The sequence below is a fragment of the Natrix helvetica genome, assembly GCF_964273705.1.
Source record: "Natrix helvetica genome assembly, chromosome: 1".
Taxonomy (NCBI): Eukaryota; Metazoa; Chordata; class Lepidosauria; order Squamata; family Natricidae; genus Natrix; species Natrix helvetica.
In genome coordinates this window covers 7,932,703-7,957,120 of record NC_138548.1, presented here as the reverse complement: position 1 = coordinate 7,957,120, position 24,418 = coordinate 7,932,703, and the positions used below count along the sequence as shown (strand labels likewise).

The following is a 24,418-nucleotide window of genomic DNA, read 5'->3' as shown; positions in this document are numbered from 1 at the left end:
ACCTGTTGGTGTTCTGTACCCACTTATCGGTGGTGGCTGCTTTCACTGCCCAAGCGGCCGCTTGATGACTCCTTTGCAGGGTGAGGTCCACCTTCTTGTCCTTCAGTTTCAGAGCACCCTCTGGTTCCCCGGGCATGTTGGTAGGCGTATGCAGAGCTGTGACAGGTGCATTGATGGTGGGTTGCAACAGCACCTGAGCCATGTCCTGTTCCACATTGAAGAAAGCCTTATCCGTGGATGTAGGCATGGGTCCCACTGTGGGAGATGCCCATTGATGCTTGACCAGGTCAAGGAAGGCCCTGGGAGTTGGCACCGTGTCAGCCTCGATGTCCTGCTCATCGAAGATGGTCTCTGCTGAGAAGCCCTGCCATTGAGGCGGTGCTTCTGCTGATCTGTTGCTGAGCTTGGCGGCTGTCTTGGCCTTGAAGAGAAGTGACTTGTACAAGGAGGGCTGGAATAACCCGGAAAAGGTCGGCTTAGGAGGAGGGGGCATGCCGTCGTCTTCAGACAGTTTGTCCTCTCTAATCTCGCCCTCCTTACATTCCAGGTTACTGTCCTCTTGGGATGAGGCCGGGGAGCTGGGAGGGTCCTCCCTTTGGGTTTCCAGGCCTTCTGGGACCCTAGGAGGGGATGCCACCTGTGGTTGCATCTGTGGCTGTTGGAATGCCGCTGCCATGCAATGCTGGAAGGCACGCATCATCAAGTCCTGTGGGGGGTTGCTGGCTGGTGCCCATGCCCACCTGTGCAGGGGAAAACCCCAGAGGTGGTAGTCCCGTGGGCAGGGCTGTCCCCAATGATGCGGTGGGGGGGGGTGATTGCCACCCCTGAGCAGAGTCCCAAAGGTCTGAAGTGTCAATAGGGATCCTTACTTGCAAAGCTGGGTCCTCCTCTGTGGCCCCGTTGGGTGAGGAAATCCCTGGAGCCTTCCCCTCTGTTCCCGGGCCTGGGATAATCTTTTGGCTGCCCGCCTTTTTGCAGATCCACTCCAAGGCCTTGTGCCTTCGCTTTTCAAACTTTGAAGAGGGTTTGGAAGGCTTGGGGCCACCCTCTGCCTCTAACTCTGCCCTGGGGGAAATGTGCCTCTTCTTGGCTTTAGCCTTTGTGCCCCCACTTCTGGGCAGCCTCTGGGGTATCCACTGATCTGGATGGGTGCTCCGCTGCCCCTCCAGTGGGGCTGCTGGCCATAGATGCAGCTACCTGGGTCCTGCCGGCTTCCTCAGAGCTGCTGGGCACCGCTATCTTGGGTCACGTGGTTCCTCCAGGCTTCAAAATGGCACTGTGTGCCCAAAAACAAAAGGTGCTGCCTTTAAAAAGGGTTTCCCAAGCGGCTTGTGCTCCAAGGAACTTCCGTGTGTCCTTGCAGCCAGTTTTCCCTGCCTCCTTCCGACGCCGCTGTATCCGGTTCTCGCTCATGGTCTTGCCGTTGAGTTGGACCACATGGAAGCAGCGCGGGCGCTCCGCGACACTTGGAGAAGCCACGGTTCACCGCTTGATCCCTGAGGGGAGCGGCGGAGCTCTCCGGCGCCAGTAGATCCTCCGCGGCAAGGCTTGCCTTGGTAAGGCTCGTGCCTTTAGCTTTCTGGCTTGCCCGGCAGAGGTCTTCACTGAGTGACCCTGGTCTCACTCAGTGGCCTGGGCAGCGTGTCGCCCCTGAGGGCTTGTGGCAATCCTTTCAACCCACCAGGGAGTCAGTCCAGTCCAAAGGAAGCTGTGATTGTTGCGGCAGGGAGGCAAATTCCGTATTTCAGTTCAGTATTTTTCCAAGTTTACAGGAGATCCAGGATGGCAAACCGTCCAGTTGAGTGACTGAGTCGATAACTGGGCAATACCTAGTGACCAGGGCGTGTCCCAAAGAGCTTATCTGACTCAGTCCAATCAACGAGAGGACAAGGTCAACCCATTCTGGATACCCTCACTATGGAGGGAAAAAAAGGCAGCAAATTTCTGCAAAGAGTTTGTCTCCATCCCACCTGCACCCTATGCTTTTCAATGTTGCATTTGTCATAATCCTTTGAAGAGAAAGATAAGATTGAGCAGAAGAGATGAAGTTAAAAAATGCCAAAGTCAAGACAAGACAGTAGTAGTTCATGTTTCTTCTGCACTTTTCATGCACCTGCTTGTTTCTAAATAAAGTAATGAATATCAATATTTTAAGTGATTATGGCATGGAAACATTCAGTGTATTAAATGTTTCAAATCTGAAGCCTTTGACTCAAAAGATCTTATTTCTAGTTTGAAACACTTTATTCCAACAATCCTGGAAATATTTCATTTTCAAAATCACCTTATCTGATTCAAAGCATCTCATCCTAGAAATAAAATAACTGCTTTCAATTCAAAAACAAAAATTGTTCCACAGTGATAACAGCCAGTTTTCTCTAAATTATGAATCTGAAAAAGCAATTTCTAACTGGAAAGAAGGCATTTCAAGTTTTTAAGTATTTCAAAATATTTTGCATGCAACTAATACTCAGTAGTTTTCTTGGCAACAATATAAGTAGTTCTCAACTTACAACCATTCACTTAGTGACTATTTGAAGTTCAAACGGCCTTTGTGACCATTTTCAATTGCACCATCCCCATGGTCACATTTTCAAAATTTGGGTGCTTGGGTAACTTGTTATGATGGTTGCAGTATCCCGGGGTCATGTGATCCCATTTTGCAATCTTCTGACAAGCGGAGTCAATGGGGAAACCAGATTCACTTAACAACCGTGTTTCTAACTTAACAACTGCAGTGATTCACTTCACAAGTCTGGCAAGAAAGATCATAAAACAGGGCAAAACTCACTTAACTGTCTCAGTAACAGAAATGTTGGGCTCAATTGCAGTCACAATTCAAGGACTAGCTGTACAGAAGTGTTTTGTCAGAGTCTTCTTCCAACATGGTTTGTTTACTTCCTAGTTTAGCCTAAAGGCCTGATATTTCCTGGTCATCTCGCATTCATATACCAATCAGAGCTTATCCTATTTATCTTCAAGATTAAACATGGAGCTTCAGACTTGGCTAAGAGATGCTATTTAGTTGGGCTAGATCCGGTGTCTGCAACCTGCGGCTCTGGAGCCAACCTCACATGCTCACAAACCCGGGAGTCAGGCTCAGAGAAAGCAATGACGCTCACCCATCAGCCGGTCTCCCTCCTCTCTGTCTCTCTCTCTGTCTCTCTCTCTTGTGTCTCTTCTCTCTCTCTGTGGGAAAGCCGAGACTGGGCCAACTGGCGAGTTCTCCTTGGGGCTCTTCGCTACTCCTTTTCTTTCTTCTTGGCAACTTTTTGGAAATCCGGGCTGAATGAGCACGAGCCATGGTGGAGGCTTCCCTTCGGGTGACCCTCCCCCTCCTTCTCTTGCAACCAGTCAGCCAGAGAGAGACACAGAGAGAGAGGGAGAGGAGGAGAGACAGACATAGAGATACAGAGGGGGGGAGAGGGGGGAGAGGAGAAGAGGGAGAGAGGGGGAGGGAGGGAGGGAGAGAGAGAGGGAGAGGAGGAGGGAGGGAGATGGAGAGAGAGGTGTTTTTTAACAACCAGTTCTCTGCCCTAATGACTGGCTGGGTAGGCATGACTAGGGTGGTCATGTGACTGGGTGGGTGTCACATCAAGTTGGGCACGCCCATTAACGTTTTGTGGTTCCTGGTGCTTTCTTTTCTGCGGGAAACGGGTCCAAATGGTTCTTTGAGTGTTTAAGGTTGCAGACATCTGGGCTAGATAAATGCAAAAAACAACAACAACAACCCTGAACATAACATTTGTATAACTGCCACTCTTGACCACAGTCTCAGTACTGATGACCACTGCAGTGGCCTGCAGCCATGTGACCTCAGTTAGCTTGCAAGCAGTGGAGTTAATGCAGAAATGGTAAATTACAATTTATGACGTATTTAAGATGTAAAGCCAAGAGCATGCTGGCTAGGAGAGTTATGGGAGTTGAGGTCCACATATCTTAAAGACGCCACTGTTTGAGAAACACTGCTGCAGTGCTTGCTTACGTTCTTGTACACATTGAAAGCAATGTGATAGCGCCAGCAGCCCTGAGTTAATCCCTTCCTCTCCAATCTCTCCATTCTGCAGAATAAAAAAATCAATTTCTGTAGGCAGTCTCCCCTTTCATTCCCCCCCTCCTACAAAGCGAAGATTTTACCAGTAGTCCTGGTCTAACAACCACTCATTCAGCAACTGTTCAAGTTCCAATCATGCTAAATGAGTGGTATTTACAAGTAATCATCAAAGTTCCAGGTACCCCAGCAACTCCCATCTGGCATTCAGGTGATCATGATCCAGGTATTTAGCAACTGGCTTATATTTATAATGGTTGCAACAGTCTATGTTCATAATATCACCATTTGCAGCTTTTCCCGCCAGCTTCTCACAAGCCATGTGAATGAGGACACTGGCAGGTTGTAAATCACACAGGTAAACCTCTCCCACCTGATAGCCACCATCTCCAAGCCCCATTGCACTCATGGCGGCTACCTGCTTACCCTTACACACCTTCCTCCACTGAAATCCAAACTGATTTTTTTAAAGCGCTCCTCACCATCTTTCTCAACAACTTTCTCCCAAAAACAAAGTTTAAAGAATCAGCTACTAGTTGTGAAATATGGCTTGACCCAAGGAAGGCAGATACCACAGCATTTTATAAGGTCAAGTCATCATTCACTCCTGCAAAGAGATGTTGACAACTATTTGGATCCAGTCAATCATGGTGATCCCGAAGGCACCGAGAAGGACATGATCAAGATCACAGTTGGAACAAATCAGGCCACCCGAGGTTGCTCACTCAAATGATAAGATGTGTCATCCCAGTCACCACTTTGCAGGGTGGACAAAAATCGATTTTTTAAAAACAATTTAAAAAATCAGATTTAAAAAAAAATTAAATTGGATTTTTAAAAATCAAAACTATCTAAAGATAGTTTTCTTTTTAAGATGCATTAATAATGTAGTTTATTCAGCATGAAATGGAGCTCAGTTGTGTAGAATGAGGCTGTATATTCTGCAATATTGGGACTGTCGGTGAATCAACAGCAGGTCAGAGGAGAAGCCACTGAGGGACAGAGATGACAGTTGCTCTTTAAAAATTATGATTTAAATCAAGTTGATTTGAATCAAGCCTTTTTACTGGTGATTTAACCTGCCGCTTTGGACTTTAACGAAGGAAAAGCCACAATTCAGGTGAAACAAAGCAACTCTGTCAGGAAGGGCTACATGAGAAAGTTGCACTCCAAGGAGCCACGGTGGCCCAATGATCAGTATGCAGCATTGCAGGCTGACTCTGCCCACAGCCTGAAGTTCAGTCCTGACCGACTCAAGGTTAAGTCAGCTTTCCATCCTTTAGAGGTGGGTAAAATGAGGACCCAGATTGTTGGGGGCAAGGGGCTGACTTTGTAAAACAGAGTTGTAAAGCACTGCAAAGCAGTATACAAGTCTAAGCGCTATTGCTATTGCAGCCAGACAGAACTGCTTGCTCTTCTACAAGAGGCAACCCTTGAAAAGGCCACTGACCAACAGCCTTCTGATATAACAAGGGGGAAAAGGAGGGGGGAAATACAGCAGTCAAATCAATCAATAAGTTTTGCTCATTCACTCATCACTAATATCTATGTCCAAGTATTGGCTTATCTCCCTGCTTGATCAGGTTCCCTTTGCTGATGCTCCAGGCATTGTTTCTGGAGATTATTGACTTCCTCACTGATTAGTGAAGAAACTAACCAGGATTTGCGTGCAAGAGAGGTCACTAGGGAGTAATCACAAGAGCCATTGTGGTCCCCTTTTGCCAGCAGCTAACCAGATAATCAACAGACCCACATATTTTCAAGCACTTACTGGAATTCATCAAGATCCCTCAGGCTCTTAGAGTAAATAACTCAAATTGATGCAATTTGAGTCAGTCACCAGAACCAGAGATTCAATCTTCCAAGCTTTTTGGACACATGCTGGGGTCCATCCACAGCACAAGTCCAAAAGCTCAGAAAACTACACTTCTGATCCCAGTGACCAAATCAGATTGGATCCTGAAACATTATCAATAAGAGTTTCTCTGCCTGCTCATCAGTCAAAACCAGAAAATGTTCTTAGGAAGTCCAGTGAAAGGTTAGGAAGAACATTTTGAAATGCTAACGAAATGAATGGAATATGGGGCTGGAGGCTAAACCGAAGAATGGTTGCAAGAATTGGGTATGTCTAGTTTAATGAAAATGAAAATGATCCAGTTGTCTGAAATGGATTTCCTGCTTGAGCAGGGGGTTGGACTAGAAGACCTCCAAGGTCCCTTCCAACTCTTGTTATTCTGTTATCATTCATAATTCCAATTGATTAATTCACCCCATTGACAACATGACCAGGTTCTTATCTACCTAACTTTTTCAAGATTAACCTAGGAAGCTTACAAGTATTTCATTTAATATTTTTGTTTCCCAAAAATATTAAGAAAAATGAATTAGCCCATCAATCAATAATCAGATTATATAAGCAATTCTAGACTGGAAATAATGGAAATTTGTGCTTCCTTTTTAAAAATACATGTTGAGCCCTGATCCTGAAGTAGCTATGATAAAAAGACATAATGAAGATCACTACTAACGGAACCCAGCAAAAAAGGTCACAAATCACAATCACATGACTGTAGGAAGCTTCAACCAGTCACACATGTGAGTGGTTGTGAAGCGCATAAAATGCAGTCATGTGACTGCAGGAAGGGAGGATACATTTTATGTATGGCCAGAAGTGTTTTATGGGGCGGAAAGCTTTTCCCCCCCAAGGCCATCTTAACTCTAAACAGTTGTTAAACAACTGGCCTGGCTGTAATTTAAGGACCATGTATATTCAGAAGGACATTCCGATAACCCAATATGCATTATTCCCTAGTTTTTTAAAAAGGCTGAATAAAATGTAAGAAACTGCTAAAAATACAAATAATCATTGACATTTTAAAAAGAAAACACTGCATTGTATGCTAACAGAACTATTTTCCTAATTAAAATAATTATAATGCTTAAAGAGGATAAAAACTAAATTCTGGTTGTTTAACTTTCAGTTACTTAAATGTTTTGCTGGTCAAAAGCACCTGAACCTTTGGATTTCATGCTGCAAAACAGCAACCCCAAAGCTCAAATGGCTCAGGCAGTTCACTAATGATACTTTCTGTAGGCTTAGTGTGTTTATTAATATGATTGCTATTTTTAAATCAATCAAAATCTATGCAAACTAGGGTAAACAAAAAGTAAATCTTTCTCCAGCCAGACAGGCCTACCCCATACCACCACTGCTCTCTGATATTGTAGTCCAAGGGCGTGGGAGTTTCTGATGGTCTCCAATCCAAGCACTAAGCAAGCTCAGCCCTACTAGCAGTTTTCAGGATTACCAAGGAAACTTAGAAGATATAAGAGGCATTGAGTTACAGTTTATAAGCGGCCACAATGATTGCTACTACATAAGGAAACATTAACGTATATTTATGTTGTGTGGGGAGAAAAGAATGAAGAAAAGCTACAGATGGGTTTACACACAACTAAATCATACAGAGTTGTATTTTTATTTGGCCTTGCCTAAGCATGTTCTACAAAACAAGCTTTTTAAAAAATAAAATCACATTGTCTGTAAAGCCAATTATCTGACATATTCAGCATTTTCTAATACGGGCAGCCCCCATATGTATGGACTACAACTTAAGAATTCCCCAGCCTGCAAGACCACTGCTAAGCATTCTAAGAGTTGAATTACAACATCTGCAAGTTGCCCTAAACAACAGGCCACAGACCTAAGGCATAAAACTGTTCCAGGGGCCTTAGGGGGAGGTGGGGCACACGTATCAAATTTTAATAATTATTATTCAGTATCTGTAACCCAAAGCCAAAACAAACCACACCATTACTCAACAAAAGGTGTGAATCTACTGCCATAGTATCTTGTTTCACACATTCACAGCGTTAAAAATTGGGCTGAAATGGTAGCATTCCATGTAAGCTTTGCTGTCTTAAAGGAGGTATATGTGACCTACTAAATAAATGCCATCATCCAGTATACAGCATCACAGCTGAGCAACCTTCCAGAAAAACATCATTAATTGCAACTTTTATTAATTGCTGCTGCAACTTTTTACTGAACAATTAAAAAACAAACAGCAAATAGAAATATAGACATAAGGAACATCCAGCAATGGCAAGCTTTCCTTACTTCATCTGAAATCAGGAAAAAAAGTAGACTATTTTAGACTGACAGTACAGTCAAATAATTCTTAATGATAAACATTTGGGGTACCATATGTAATTAAGTTCAGAAGGTTCAATCATCAATCCTAATTAGTTAAGTATTGAAACATGTAACAAGGGCCCAGCACAGCCTCCATAATGGAAAGTCAGTTCCAGCTAGCCTGCACATTAATAATTAACCAGCTCACTATAGGCAATGGAGATCCTACTGTATTGGATTGTATTTAATTTGTCCAACAGCAAAGTGTGAGTTTTTGAGAAGATACATATCAGCTTTGCAGGTACATGTCCCATCATCCCCAGCTAGCAATGCCCATCTAATTACAAAATGATAGAAGTTGCATACCAACAAATCAGAAAGGCATTAAGTTTTATTATCTCATATATATATATATCCCCGTTTCCTAAAAGCATATGAGACAGCATTTGGTGCCCTGTAGACAAAGCACTAGGATAAAAGGAATACACTTTTGTAAGGAAGGAATATAAACTACAATGCATAAATAAGAACCCACTGGGGGAAGGAAAGTTAGCACTAGTTATCTCTCACAAAGTTTATGAAACTATATTAAAGGGGAGTGATATACAAGCAATTTTGCCTAGCTACTTGTGGTAAGGGAAGAACTGCCTTCTTCAGAAGGAATCGTAACTGCATTCATCAGAGGAGACCCATTATTTTCAAAAACAAGGCTGGGTGAGAAAAGGGTTTTTTTTATTACATGATGTGGTTTGTACAATTTTCTCCCCAAAAACGAACTATTACTTTTAAGCCTCAGAAAGTTGCTATAAAACATTTTTTGTCACTAAAGACACCATGTAAATTTAAATTCTTCCTTCCCATTTTTATACCAAACTGTTGTAATTTTGATACTAATGTACAATATTTAATGTAGAATTTGGGGGTTTTATTTTACATTATCACAAAGTTTGTAAGTATGTGTTAAGAAATATAGTTTTTAAAAACAACATACTGCTGAACAAGTAAATATTTACAAAATATTGATCCTTCATCATAAAAGCTCTGCAAATATGATGTTGGAAATAATATATAGTACTGCACCAATTTACATATAATGTAGAACTGCAAAGTGGTTCCAGAGTTTTTTCTTCCTTGGGAATGCTTCAGAGTATCTTTTTTCTTTATAAAAATTTTCTACAGATCAGAAATATTTGGGGCTCCCAGGAGCATATTTTAATTTGTACGACATTATATAAAGACCACAATATATCCCGATCCCTACATTCATATCTTCCAAGCTTCTTCTTTGAAATATTCAGGGTTAGAAATCTGGCTGGGGAAAAATCTCTAGAAAATGCACACTTATACTAATGTACAATAGTATATAGAAGATCTTAACCAATGATGACTCTCAAACATGCTTGTTTACTTCCTTGCTGTAAATTTCATAAATATCACACTATGCTACAACAATCTAACAGAGTAACCACCATGTTGATCCAATAAAAGCAAGCTACAGGAATTATACACAAACTACACTGACTGAAAAAAAGTAAAACTTCTCAAGCACCACCCACGTGTGGAAATGTTGGTCAAAGAACAGCAAACCTATGTAGATACTCAGCATGTAGATCCTCTTGCGCTCAGCAAACTTCCTACCTTCACACTGCTCAGTGCATAAGCATCAGTGGTGTTTTCTACTCTCTCCTTATCAGGCAAGATTGCAAATAACTAGGGGGAAAATGCTATCCATGGATAGTTTCCATGATCCGATCCTTAAAAATCTTTGAGCTTCAAAGGTCGGTCTCTCTTTAAAATCGTAAGAAAGGAGTGTAGCTACTCACAGCATTAACTCCCAAGTCCAGAGGACCAATTTGGGTCATCTCAGATGACCAACAAGCACCAAGCCATAGACACATATCTAATTAATAATTTACTTGATGCCCTAGGAGCCATCCAGTATAAAAATAACTGCCAGTATTTCAAAGACCTTTTTTCACAATCTAATTTAAACTTGGCTATTGTTTTCAAGGCATACATCAGACCTACATCTGGCTCCCTCCAGGTGAATTAAGACAACAGCCTCTCACAATCACTAAGATTCTAGAGTAGTATTTCTCAGCTTTAGGAACTTTTAGATGCGTGAACTTCAACTCAACCCAAATTCCCCGAAATTCTGAGAACTGAACTCCACACCTCTCAAAGTTGCTAAGACTAAAGCTAAGACAGCTCTGGAAGAAAGCAAATGAATCCAAGGTAGAGTGAGAAAAATGATGAATACTGAGATAAAACTTCGCTGCATTAGGCAGCAAAGTTAATGAACACAGTCTATTTTGAGATTCAGAAATCCACTTCTGCTTTTTAGTTGGGCTCTTGAAAATGTTTTTTTCTCCTGTCTGTTGTTGTTGTTAGTTGCGAAGTCATGTCCGAACCATTGCGACCCCATGGACAACGTTCTTCCAGGCCTTCCTGTCCTCTACCATCTTCCAGAGTCCATTTAAGCTCACACCGACTGTTCAGTGACTCCATGCAGCCACCTCATTCTCTGTCATCCCATTCTTCTTTTGCCCTCAATTGTTCCCAGCATAAAGATTGTTTGTTACCATCACCAAATAACCATTCTGCAAAATGGGTTTCTGCTTAATCTGAAAACTCTGGTTTTGTGTTTTGAAACTTTCTCCTCTGTCTTGAATTGAGGTTCTTGCAAAAGTTACTTATCATGGAGCTTCAACAGTCTGACTTTCTAGGAACTGGATATTCTGCAGAATCCCAATTCTAGCACTTCTGAATGGATATTCTTCCATTTAATTTAAAGGGATTCCTTAGAATCCTGCTCTTTACATATGACATAATAGGAAACACAAGTATTTCTCCATCCTTTACGTACAACATATTTTTCAATGTCCCTTCTACACAAAAACGAGGAAGAAAAATGGTCCTTTGTAAAACAGCACACAGAGCACCCAGGTCACAGATGAATTAATGGAGAACTACACTTCTATCATAAATTTCCTTTCTCCACTATCCAAAATATCACTAATCTTTAGTTCAGGATAAGAAAGCTAGTGCCCAACAGAAGACAATTTAAAATAGCCAGAGCTAGCAAAGCATCTCCTTCAAATCTCTAGGTACTACATTTGTGTTCAACTTTCCTTAAGAAAAGTCTTTATTGATACTTTAATGCAGTTGTATTCTGTATATGTAAGACATTTAGACCATATCTATGGAGATTCTCGGTCATCCAGGTCATGATTGTCCCGAAGGTGCTTTTTCAAAAGGCAACTGAACTTTGTTTTGCTGGAAGACATTTCATTTCTCATCCAAGAAGCTTCTTCAGTTCTGAAGAACTGAGGAAGCATCTTGGATGAGGAGTGAAACATCTTCCAAGCTAAAGCAAGCTTTGAAAAAACACTTTTGGGATTTGGATCATGTGCATCCACATTTCTTTCACAACAAAATCTTGTTAGAAGCACCTAGGAGTTGAGATGGCACAATGGTTAGAGTGCAGTACTGCAGGCTTCTTCAGTTGACTGCCAGCTGCAGTTTGGCAGTTCAAATCTCACTGGCTCAAGATTGACTCAGACTTCCATCCTTCCAAGGTGGGTAAAATGAGGACCCAGATTGTTGGGGGTAGTATGCTGACTCTGTAAACTGCTTAGAGTGGGCTGTAAAAAGCACTGTGAAGGGCTATACAAGTCTAAGTGCTATTGCTATTTCAGTGATCCCTATAACATGAGCACTAAAAACTATACCTGCCCTTAACAGATATATCACAAAACATCCACCAGTAGTAAGCAGTCACAGTATTTCTGATTTAAGGTCCAGTCATCTTCTCTTCCTGTAAATATGCATATATAACATACACATATTGGTATATCTGTACAGTATATACTGTATACCTAAATATCATTTAGATATAAATGAGTGTGCAGCTGCTGCCAAAAAAGCCAACACAGTTCTAGGCTGCATCAACAGAGGGATAGAATCAAGATCACCACTTTATAAGGCCTTGGTAAGGCCACACTTGGAATACTGCATTCAGTTTTGGTCACCACGATGTAGAAAAGATGTGGAGACTCTAGAAAGAGTGCAGAGAAGAGCAACAAAGATGATTAGGGGACTGGAGACTAAAACATGAAGAACGGTTGCAGGAACTGGGTATGTTTAGCTTAATGAAAAGAAGGACTAGGGGAGACATGATAGCAGTGTTCCAATATCTCAGGAGATGCCACAAAGAAGAAGGAGCCAAACTATTTTCCAAGGCACCTGAGGGTAGAACAAGAAGCAATGGGTGGAAACTAATCAAGGAGAGAAGCAACTTAGAACTGAGGAGAAACTTCCTGACAGTTAGAACAATTAATCAGTGGAACAGCTTGCCTCCAGAAGTTGTGAATGCCCCAACACTGGAAGTCTTTAAGAAGATGTTGGATAGCCATTTGTCTGAAACGGTATAGGGTTTCCTGCCTAGGCAGGGGGTTGGACTAGAAGACCTCCAAGGTCCCTTCCAACTCTGCTATTATATTGTATTGTATTTAAACACAATAACTCTGAATCAACACCACTTGGTCCTAACTCCAACTAATGGTAAATTCCCACCCTGCATTCTAAAGAATCTATTGTTTTCTAGTGTTAACAGAGATAGGAAAATATGTTGGGGAGGAACAATTGGTAAGGAGGAACAGCAAATTGCTTTCCTCAAGCATTATTTAAATGATGCATATCTCTCAAAGACAGAGGCTGCCCACAGGCCTGTTGCTTCCTTTCTGCCCACCAAAGGAGCCATTGATGACATAAAACCTTCACCCCTTCCCCATTTTCCTAGGACAATGGCTCATGGGATATCAGACAGGACTAAAGGAAGTGAAGAATCCATAGTATGTAAAATGGTCTCTGGACACAGCTAGTTAGAAGATACAATTAGGTCAGTAATTGACTACTGTAGTTAAAGGTATTGGACAATGAGAGAGAGATGATAAGAGAGAAAAGAAAGAGATGAGAGATCCATGTGTTTTGTTTTCTGTGGGAAATATGTCCAAATGGTTCTTTGAGTGTTTAAAGTTGCAGAAACAGGCAGCCAAGCTAAGTGCCTGAAGGACCCCATCCCGTCACTGGAAGTCCAGGTGCTTCAGCGTGTGGCGCGCTAGATTCATATTAGTGATCCACGGGATTTAGAATTATGAATTTAATGGTCTCTGAGGTCCGAAAGGTTCGTGACCCCTGCTTTTCTGGCAATCCATGAGATATTGGAAAACTGATGTCACACTAGTCCTTCTTTTCTCTAGACTGGCCAAATCCAGTCTGCAACCGGTCTTCATCTTTTAGCCTCCAGTCCCCTAATCATCTTTGTTGCTCTTCTCTGCACTCTTTCCAGAGTCTCGACATCTTTTTTGCATCATGGTGATGTAAATAAAGTATTCAATAAATGGAGATCCCCTATACATTCTGCAGGTTTCTAATCTGGCACAATTAACCACTTACACTTAATTAGCTCTCTTAATGCTAATTAAATTCCATAATTCTACATTTTATCTGAACAAAGAATATATAAATAGTATTAATAAAATACACCATTATACTCAATCCATTCATTTTTATGGCTGAATGGAAATTGTCACTACAATTTCAAAAGTCCCTGACAAGGCAGCAGAAGAACACAAAAGGTGTCTTGCTGGATCAGATTCCTGATCCATCTAGTCCAGCAGTTTGTTCTCACAGTGGCCAACAGCAATCATGTTGTTGCTATAATTCATTCTTAAGGGTGAAAGTGCGACTTCTGCTCTTAACATTGAGTCACCTCCACCATCATATTTAATCCTGCATTTAACAGTTAACAGCAGTAATCTGTTCCTGAAGTGGCAGCAGGTTTTAGTCTTCATCCAGCCATGCTATCTTTCTCTTCTTTATGTAACTGGGAGGAAGGGATGCAAATTACTGTACTGTACATGTCTGTATGGCTACGTTCTCCCCATCATACGCCCCTTCTCTCATGAAGCAACTTCTCTTTAATTAATTCAGACATGGGAAAATAAAATAAAAAACCATAGTAAAAGCCAATCTGACTCAGACTTAATCCTCCAACAAAATTCCACTTGTCAACTTATTTCTGTCCCTTGCATGAGACTTCTGAATACTGTTAAAAGAGAGAGGAGTGCTTGAAGTATCTTATGCCTTCACATGAAACTCAAGATTCCTTTCAAACAAATTTTTGGTTTTAAAAAGCATACTGTATTTTATTTTCACAACATGCTTACCCATTATCTTACTCAACCCAATTCTATTTTAAAATTTTCTAAGGCTGCTTGACTCATAACCACTCAGGGCAGGGCACAATATTACAAAGTAGAATACATCATATACAGCAGAAACAAATGACAAATATCCACAAAGAGCAATAAAATCAAAGCCCTCAAGATCACATATTCTCCAAAAGGTTGTCCAGGAGTGTAGAAAGAGCCAGGTCATCAAGACTTACTTAAAACCAAGATAACAGCTGTTTGAATCTCTGGAAGGAAACTATTCCAGAGGAAAAGAACCTACTTCCTAGGTTCTTTCAGGTGACAGTTTAATTTTCTGGGTTTGCAATGCATACAAAATAATGAACCATATTAAACCATCAACCAGAACTTTGAGTTGCAGATCTTGTTCAGCTAAAGTGCACTTCTGTTCATTGCTGTATAAACAAAACTTATTAGACCAATTTTCCTTAAAAGAATTTATTCCATTCTCATTCCCATGTTCATGTCTTTCCCTTCATAATACACCCCATTAATGGAGAAAGGGAAGACAATATATCAGTGTGATATCAATTTCATCAAAACTCACAGCCAGCATGACCAACACTGGGCATCTTTGGGACAATCAGAGTTGCAACTCATTAAAATGGGGAAGACTGAACAATATTGAAATAGAATCTTCAAAAATGAATCAAAAACAGTAAAGGAAAAGAACCCAAAGACCAACATGTCACCCAGTATCACATGGACGGATTCCTTGGGAGGGATTCAGAGCAAATCATAAAATGCAAACACTATGAAAATAATGCACTGACGTCTAGATGTTAGCCTAGATTTATGAAGAATAATATCTGGATAATCTTATTGCATTCCTTTAATCTATTAATTCATCATCAAATTGTAAGAAAGCTGTGGATCTACTGTATCATGACTTCAGACAAGCAACTAAGCAAGCTGGATATATGGTTTGCAAGTTTATTAGGTGGATCCAAATACCTAAATACCATACAAAACACCTCCCCATTCAACTTAAAGGAATCTTGGTCTGCATACATGGCAGCATTTTATTAATACCACAGAAAAGGAATTGGAAAAATTATAAATTTGTAAAGTTCAGCAGGATTTGGAAATTCTAGAAAGCAGGAAACATTCAAAATTAACCTGGTAAAGACATGGAAGTGGGTTGAAAGTAAAAAAAAAATCATCTAAGAAAAATAACGTTTAAGTAACAGAGAGGAAACTGAAAAAAGCATGTGTGAAAATAGTGTAGAAAGCTGATTGCTAACAAGCTGGGTAAGTGTGAAGCATGCAGCTTGGCTACTAAAAATTAAAACAGAGGTTTCATGTGGCATAAAATAATACTTTTAAAATCATAAAATTATATTTTGCATCGGCAGACTTCCATTCTAGTACTGGAGCCATTTCAGGGCAGGGATGCAAAAAAGAACAGTGTGAACCACAGAGTCCAGAAACAATATCCTAGAGCAGCGTTTCTCAACCTTGGCCGGTTGAAGATATGTGGACTTCAGTTCCCAGAATTTCCCAGGCAGCATTGCTTTAAGATAGTGGGGCCTGAAGCATGCCAGATGGGGAATCCTGGGAGCTGAAGTCCATCCACCTTTAACCTGCCAAGTTTGAGAAACACTGGACAGATTAAACTATCTCTCAATCTCATCAACTTTCAGATATATGGGAGTGGAGAATTCTGGGAGCTGAAGTCCACCCATCTTCAACCTGCCAAGGTTGAGAAACGCCAGATAGATTAAACTAAGGGCAGATGGGGAATACACTAACTGCCTTTAAAGCCCCACAATGACATACCTATAACGTCTCATTAGAGGACAGGAGGCACACAATTATGTCTCTCAACCTCAGCAACTTTCAGATGTCTGAGTGGAGAATTCTGGGAGTTGAAGTCCAAACATCCCAAAGCTGCCACCAAGCTTGTGAGAGACCCCTGTACAATACAGGTAGTCCTCGACTTGCAGCAGTTCAATTAACAACTGTTCAAAATTAACTACAGTGAAAAAAGTGACTTACGACCATTTTTCACCCTTATGATCGCCGGGGCATTCCCCATGGTCACGAGATCAAAAAATTCAGCCAGATTCATAGTTTTATGAGAACGGGATCTCCTTTTCACTTAACTACCATATCCCCTAACCAAACAGCTGCAGCGACTCAGTTAACAACCATGGCCAAGAAAGGTCATAAAGTGGGACCAAACTCCCTTAACAAACGTCTCACTTAAGCAACAAGAATTATGGGGGTTCCCTTAACCATTGCAAGCTGAGGACTACCTGTTAAGAAATATACACGGAACCCCAAGGGGCAAGAACCTCCAAACTCAATTGCAGAAAATATGACTTCAGCAACAGAGTTGTCAATGCCTGGAATGCACTACCTGCCATTGCGGTTTCTTCTTCCCCAAACCCCCATAATTTTAACCTTAGACTGTCTACTGTCCACCTCACCTCATTCCTAAGTGGTCTTTAAGGGGTGTGCATAAGCACACCAACTTGCCTACCGTCCCTGTCCTAATATTCCTTTTTTATTTGTATTCATTTCATGCATTCATAATCACATTCATACTAATATAAACATAATCATGTTTACGACTGCAGGACTGTAACTTTGTTGCTTGTATCCTTACGATTTCTATTGATCTTGTTTCCTGATTGCTTATTTGTACCCCGTGACTATCATTAAGTGTTGTACCTTATGATTCTTGACGAATGGATCTTGTCTTTTTATGTGCACTGAGAGCATAAGTACCAAAGACAAATTCCTTGTGCGTCCACACTTGGCCAATAAAGAATTCTATTCTATTCTATTCTATTCTATTCTATTCTATTCTATTCGTTTCTACTTATATCTGTTATCTAATTCATGCTTGACGAAATAAATACATTTTAAAAAAAAACCTCAAGAAGCGAGAACATCCTCTCCAAAGAGGAGGCCGGGCCTGCCTAAGTGAGGATGCCGAGGGAACGGGGGTGGACTAGATGACCTCTAGAAACATCTGCAAAAGCCCGGAGTATCCCCAGCTCCGGGATAGGCGCCTGAGGGACTAAAGTGCTCTCTCCTGAGGGGGGGAACCGCGACGACATGCAGGACCCACACAACCACTCCCTCACTCTTCCCCCGTCGGAAGCCCCTTAGTCGGGGCCGGGGTGTCTCGAGCTCCAGACCCCGCGCCCACGTGACTCCCAACACGGCTTTTCAGGCCCCCCTCATGAGAGGGGAGGGAAAGGCCTCGGTAGTTCTCAGGAACCGCGGCCCAGGCCGGGCTGCGGCGACGGACGGCCCACTGGCTCTCCCGCCCCCTCCCCTGAGGAAAACCACCCAGCCGTCGACGGATAGACGACGCTGGCCTCACCGGTCGGCAGCGGCTCCCGTCGTGTCGTCGCCTCTCCGAGCGGCCGCTGAGGGGAGCAGAGCGGAGGGGGGGAGGGGCGCCTCAGAAAACAGCCGTTTGCTTCTCCTCCGCCTCCAACGGCCGAGTAGCCCCCGCCACCGGCCGCCGATTGGCTGCTGCCCCGCGCGGAGGGACGGCCGGGACGGCCAACCGCAAAGCGAAGCTCCCGGACGTCTCCACCAATGGCTTTTACCCGCGCGCCGGGCCCCGCCTCCCCGCTGGTTAAAGAGCTCCGGGAGGGCTCGCGTCGCCTTTCTTTTCTCTCTCTTCCGTCATTGGTCGGGAGGCGACCAATGAGGAGTCGCGTGAGGGAGGTGCTGGATAGCCAGGTGCGCTCGGATTGGAGGAGGGCGAGGAAGAAAAGGTGGGCCGGGCCAAGACGAGGCCCGGCCACGCCCTTTCGGGGCCCCTTGGGGAGAGGAGGGGTGAAGCGACGCGGGCGGCCTACGTGAGGACGTGCACAGCTGCAACCGCGCGGGGGTGGGAGGGGTTTGCGGGCCTGGCGCACCAATCGGGGAGGAGTGGGCGGCTTCTTTTTCCGCAGGCCACGCCCTCGCAAGCTTTTCCCCGCCCCCCGCCCACTCTTCTATTTCCCCCATGCGAGTTTGCTTACACGTTGCTCAGCAATCCCGGCTGGCAAAAAAATGGGGAGACCTTAAAAAGGATGCCGATCCTCAGGTGGGAATTGGGGCGTGCACCTATGCTTGGAGATTCCCTATTGGTATTTTCCTCCGAAGTGCTTTGCGAGAACAGCCGAGTGGATATTATTGTATAATTTGCCATCAGATCTTGATTCTCTCTTTATCTATCAATCTATTCGGTTAAAACACCCATCCCGTTGCAATCCTATGGCTCCGTGTTATGGTGATTTTATTATGGATTCATCTTAATATTTTATCCCTTAATAATACATTGGCCACATCTCTTTTGGGGGTAGGGAGGGTTAGGGGTGGAAGGACGGTTTAGACTTTAGATAGAAAGTAGGTGGATGGATGGATGGATGGATGGATGTTGGATAGAGAGGGATGGACAGGTAAGTAGATACCGTATATTTTTAAGTATAAGACGCACCTTTTTTCCTCAAGAGGCTGAAAATCTGGGTGCGTCTTAATACATCGAATACAGCATTTTTTTGCCTTCCGAGGCCCCGCTCCTTCCACCAAAATGGCTGTGCTCCTGGGGGCTGGGGAGAGCAAAAAACGAGCCTTTTTTTGCCCCTACAGCCCCCAGCAGCACTCTATAAACCTCCATAAGGCTATGCATGCAATTATTTTGACAAACAAAGCCCGTTTTCGCAAAAAACAGGTGTTTTTTGCTCTTTTTTCCCCCCCCCAGCACTCTGCAAGCCCCCCCCCAAGGCTATTCATGCCTTTCATTTGGAAAAAAACGGCCGTTTTGCGGAGATTTGCAGAGTGCAAAAACTTTTTTTTCCCCTTTCGAAAAAGCTCTTTAGTTAGAGTGATTGATGAGAATTACATTGATCAAGTGCTGTGCCAGCAGAAACAAGTCTTAGGTGCTGCAGCTGGTCAGCGACTTCCTTCTCCAGCACAAGGATAAATACAGCTGGAAACACCTACCTACCTACCTACTCTTTCTCTCTCTCCCTACCTAGTGTAGTTCTCTCTCTCTCTCCATCTACTTACCTACTCTCTCTCTCCCTATCTACCTACTATATTTCTTTCTATCCCTCTCACTCTTATCTACCTACCTACTTTTTAAAAAAATTTGCCTCTTCCAAACCTTGGTGTGTCTTATACTTTGGTGCGTCTTATCCTCTGAAAAATACGGTAAGTATGAAGGCAGAGGGATGGATGGAGAGATGGATGATCAGGGGTGAAATTCAACAGGTTCTGACAGGTTTAGGAGAACCAGTAGCCGACATTTTGAGTAGTCCAGAGAACCGGCAAATACCACCTCTGGCTGTCCCCATGAGTGAGGAGGGAATGGAGATTTTGCAGTATCCTTCCACTGCCACGCCCACAGAACCGGTAGTAAAAAAAATTGAATTTCACCACTGGGATAGATGCATAGGTAGATATAGAGATAAGATAGATATAAAGATAAGATGATGATGATAGATAGATGATAGATAGATGATAGATAGATAGATAGATAGATAGATAGATAGATAGATACATACATACATACATACATACATAATAATAATAATAATAAATTTGGATTTATTAGCCGCTCCCTTTCCGGGCAGGACTCGGGGCGGCGTACACTAAGACATATATAAACATACATATATACACAGACATACATGCACGGAGGAGGTAATAGATTAAAACATTTAGACAAATTAAAACCATTAACATGCCCCGTTTAATAAAAACCCAATATACAATAAAAATTTAAAATTTAAAAAAGACAGTCAGGAGGAATATGAAAAAATTACGGTTGAGCCAGGCCGGATAATTGAAAGAGGTGGGTCTTCAACTGTACACGGAAGGAGCGGAGATCGGAAATAATCCTGATGTCACGGGGGAGGTCATTCCACAGGGCTGGGCCCATCACAGAGAAGGCTCTGCTCCTGGATGTCGCCCCCCGACACTGTTTGGCGGACGGCACCCGGAGAAGTCCCTCTCTGTGTGAGCGAATTGGTCGTAGGGATGTGTGGGGCAGGATGCGATCCTGCATGTAACTAGGTCCTATGCCATGAAGCGCTTTAAAGATCATAATCAAAACCTTGAAACGCACTCGGTAGACCACAGGAAGCCAGTGCAGCTCGCGCAGGAGAGGTGTTACAGGGGAGTATCTAGACCTCCCCATAATCACCCGCGCGGCCGCGTTCTGGACCAACTGTAGTCTCCGAGTGCATCTCAAGGGAAGCCCCATGTAGAGAGCATTGCAGTAGTCCAGGCGAGACGTCACTAGCGCATGGGTGACTGTGCGTAGGGCATCCCGGTCCAATAAGGGGCGCAATTGGCGCATCAGGCGGACCTGATGGAACGCCCCCCTTGCCACGGCTGTTACATGGTCATCCATGGACAGCCGGGCATCTAGGAGGACGCCCAAATTGCGCACCTGTTCCATGGGGGCTAGTTGCACGCCCCCAATGGCCAGAGATGGAAGCACCTGGTTGAACCGGGGGGCCGGAAGCCACAGCCACTCCGTCTTGGAAGGGTTGAGTTTTAGTCGGTTGCCATCCATCCAGACCCGTACGGCCTCCAAACACCGGGACATACAGATAAGGTAGATTAGATAGATATACATATATAGATTAGGATGGATAGATGGATGGATAGAGAAGGATGGATGGATAGGTAGGTGTTCTGACACACACACCCCTCTCCACGCCTGTGAATAAACCAGAACACAAGCTTGGCTGTTTGCCACTGTTTAATTAGAGATAACGAATCCTTTGGCTGAGGGCCCAGACAACTCACATTCAATAGAGCAACCCAGATAATTCAAATGAAGCAACGCAGATAGTCCAAAAGAGCAGACACGGCTAGAATACACAGATAGATTTTCTTAACTACTAATTCGAATGGTTGTTTCCTGCAAATGTCCCCTCCCAACACCTCACCTATAATCACTCTTGGGAGGGGCCAATCCACAACCACCTGTGCTTAATCATCTTCTGTGAGTCTGCCTATGGAGTTGCTGCTTCCGTTTCTCAGCCCTTCTCAATCTAGCATCAGGGACAAACTGCCTGTCAGGCCTGTAATTCTGTTCCTTTTAGGATCTTTGGCCTGCCACATATTTAAAACATATATATATTATGCTGTTTCATTGGTATAGTAGTTGGGAGGGGGGAATAGAAAGGAGTAGGATTGTGGAATGTATTGTTATGGATTTTTCTTAGAAGCTCAAGGTCGTCTTTTGTCTCCGCACCTCGACACCTGACCGGAAGAAGAGGGGTGTACATGCCAGCGTGGAAGATGAAGATTGGACCATGTGATGAATTATGGGGTGTGGGGATAGATGATGAACTTTTAACTGGGTGAACTCACAGGATGTGCGTTAGAGTTGAAATTCAACAGCATAATGCCAAAATGCCTGTCTTATTAAATTGGAGTTTTAAGGATCACTTTGCCTTGGACAATGATTTAATTCTGCATGATATTTGGAACGCTGACACTGCCTTTGCTTCTCCCCACTGCTTCATGCCTCAGGCGCCTCCTGGTGGCCAACCAGCCCCCCTGGTCCCTGCTCTGAGTCTGAACCCTGCACAGGGTCCTCCACATCATCCAGGGCAGACTCATATGGTTCCTCACTATCCGAGTCCATCAGCAGCTCAACCGGATCCTGCTGGGTCACAACAGGTAGGTAGGTATGTAGGAAGACGGATGGATGGAGAGATGGATGGATGGATAAATGTATATAGATAGATATACAGATAAGAGATATAGATATATACAGATAAGATATACATATACAGATTAGATAGACAGACAGCTGGGTGATGGATAGATTTGCTGACACATTAAACTAAATTGTTATATTGGTGATTGCATGATCTCTCTAAATGCCATATACTATTCATATCTAATTTTTATCACATTTTCATGGATTGCACTAGTGGGGCTAAAACCAATTTTCTTGTATACATTACGTACAATGACAATAAAAGCTATACTGTATCTTATACTATACTTATAATATACTATTCCAAAGTCTAGGAGAGTGATGGCAAACCTTTTTTTTGCTCGGGTGCACGCACACAATAGCATGCACATGCGTGCCCACACCCATAATGCAATGCCCTCCCCCCATGCCTGCACGCTCAAACACCAACACCACCCCACGCATATGCGCAGGCCTCACTGAAGCATCCAGACTATCGTTAGGCCCGTTTTTCACCATCGACAGGCTCCATCCACAACCCTCTCTGGAAGGCTCAAAATCACACACTGATTTTGCGCACTGGAGCTGATGTAGGGAAATGCCTCGCATACCCCAAGAAATGGTTCCGTGTGCCACATGTGGCATGCGTGCCATAGGTTCGCCATCAGGGGTCTAGGACTACCTGTATCCAATTCAGTTCCTAGTAAGCTGGTAAAGTTTAATCAGAGAGCACCTTTATTTAAAGAGACAGAGCACTGCCAGGTTCGCAAAACCTGGATGAAGAATTGGACAATGTAGGTTGGAGAAATAGGCAGGTTTTTTTTTTACATCTGAACAAGTCCACACAAAACCAGTAAAGACATACAAAGGTACATTGGTTTAGAGTGTATGCCCCCTTCCCCCTCCCTGCCCATCCTCCCCAAAACTATTTTGCTAATACAACACAATAGCAGAGTTGGAAGGGACCTTGGAGGTCTTCTAGTCCAACCCCCTGCCTAGGCAGGAAACCCTATACCGTTTCAGACAAATCGTTATCCAACATCTTAAAGACTTCCAGTATTGGGGCATTCACAATTTCTGGAGGCAACTTCTGTTCCACTGATTCATTGTTCTGTCAATTAAAGGAGACTTCCAGTTAATTATAGATTTCTGTGAAGGCGTGGCATGTATGAAGGTTGCCTGTCATTCCAAAGGTTCATATCCGGGCTGTGATGACTTAATGACTTTCAACATCATCAACTCCTAAAATCAACCCTCTCTCTTTTTAATGGGCCTGAGTTGGTTTGGACTCATGGCAATTGCCTGGATCAGTCCCTAAAGTTTTCCGGCCAAGATTCTTGGAAGTAAATTGCCTTTTGTCTTCTCCGGAGGGCGGAAGAAGGAGGACTGGCCTAAAATCACTCCACTGAGTTGGTTGCCCGAGAACCTCCCCGTTTCTCATCTGGTATTTTTAACTATTATACTAAACTGATTCTCACCCAACTATTTAATCCAGTGTTTTTCAAACTTGGCAGCTTTAATAAGATACATGGACTTCATCTCCCAGAATTCTTCAGGCAACCTGCTAGGAAGTTGAAGTCCCACATTGCCAAGTTTGGAAAACAGTGACCTCTAGGCTATATTGTGTAGGAAGCTTTGGGAAGTAAGTAATAGCATAAAAGTATATAGGTAGTCTTCAACTTACAACTGGCCGCTTCATGATTGTTCAAAGTTACAACAGCCCCCCCACCCCACCCAAATTACAGGTAATCCTTAATTTATGATCACAATGGAGGCCTAGATTTCTGTTGGTAAGCAAGAGTTAAGTGAGTTTTGCCCCATATTGTGACCTTTCTTGCCAGTTGTGAAGAACTGCAGTCTTTAAGTTAGTAACAAGGTTGTGAAGTGAAACCAGCTGCCCAATTGACTATGATTCTCAGAAGGTCGCAAAAGGGGATAACGTGACCACTGGACACTGCAACCGTCATAAATATGAGCCAGTTGCTAAGCATCCAAATTTTGATCAGGTGACAACAATCGTGTGAAAAACAGTCATAAGTCACTATTTTTCAGTGCCGTTTTAACTTTGAACGATCACTAAAAGGGATGGTTTTAACTGAATTACATTCTTGCAGGTCATTAAGTGCCCAGATCCCAGCAACTAGATGTATGAAATCTATAGGGTTTCCTGCCTAGGCAGGGGGTTGGACTAGAAGACCTCCAAGGTCCCTTCCAACTCTATTGTATTGTATTGTATTGTATTACTGAAAGAAACAGGATAGCAGACAAACTCAAAATTATTTCAGCATTCAAGAAGGCACATGATC

At 43.2% G+C, this 24,418-nt stretch overlaps 1 protein-coding gene across 2 annotated transcripts in view; it reads right to left on the bottom strand.

Moving 5' to 3' along the window:
- KDM4B (lysine demethylase 4B) overlaps window positions 1–18,033 on the bottom strand; it is a 250,925-nt gene extending 232,892 nt beyond the window's left edge. The window contains exon 1 of one of the 2 annotated variants that reach the window (XM_081941246.1): window positions 17,778–18,033. The gene's annotated coding sequence lies outside the window, so the exon portion shown is untranslated. The remainder of the gene's footprint in view (window positions 1–17,777) is intronic. The other variant, XM_081941247.1, reaches the window with a different exon arrangement.
- Between the last annotated feature and the right edge of the window lie 6,385 nt (window positions 18,034–24,418).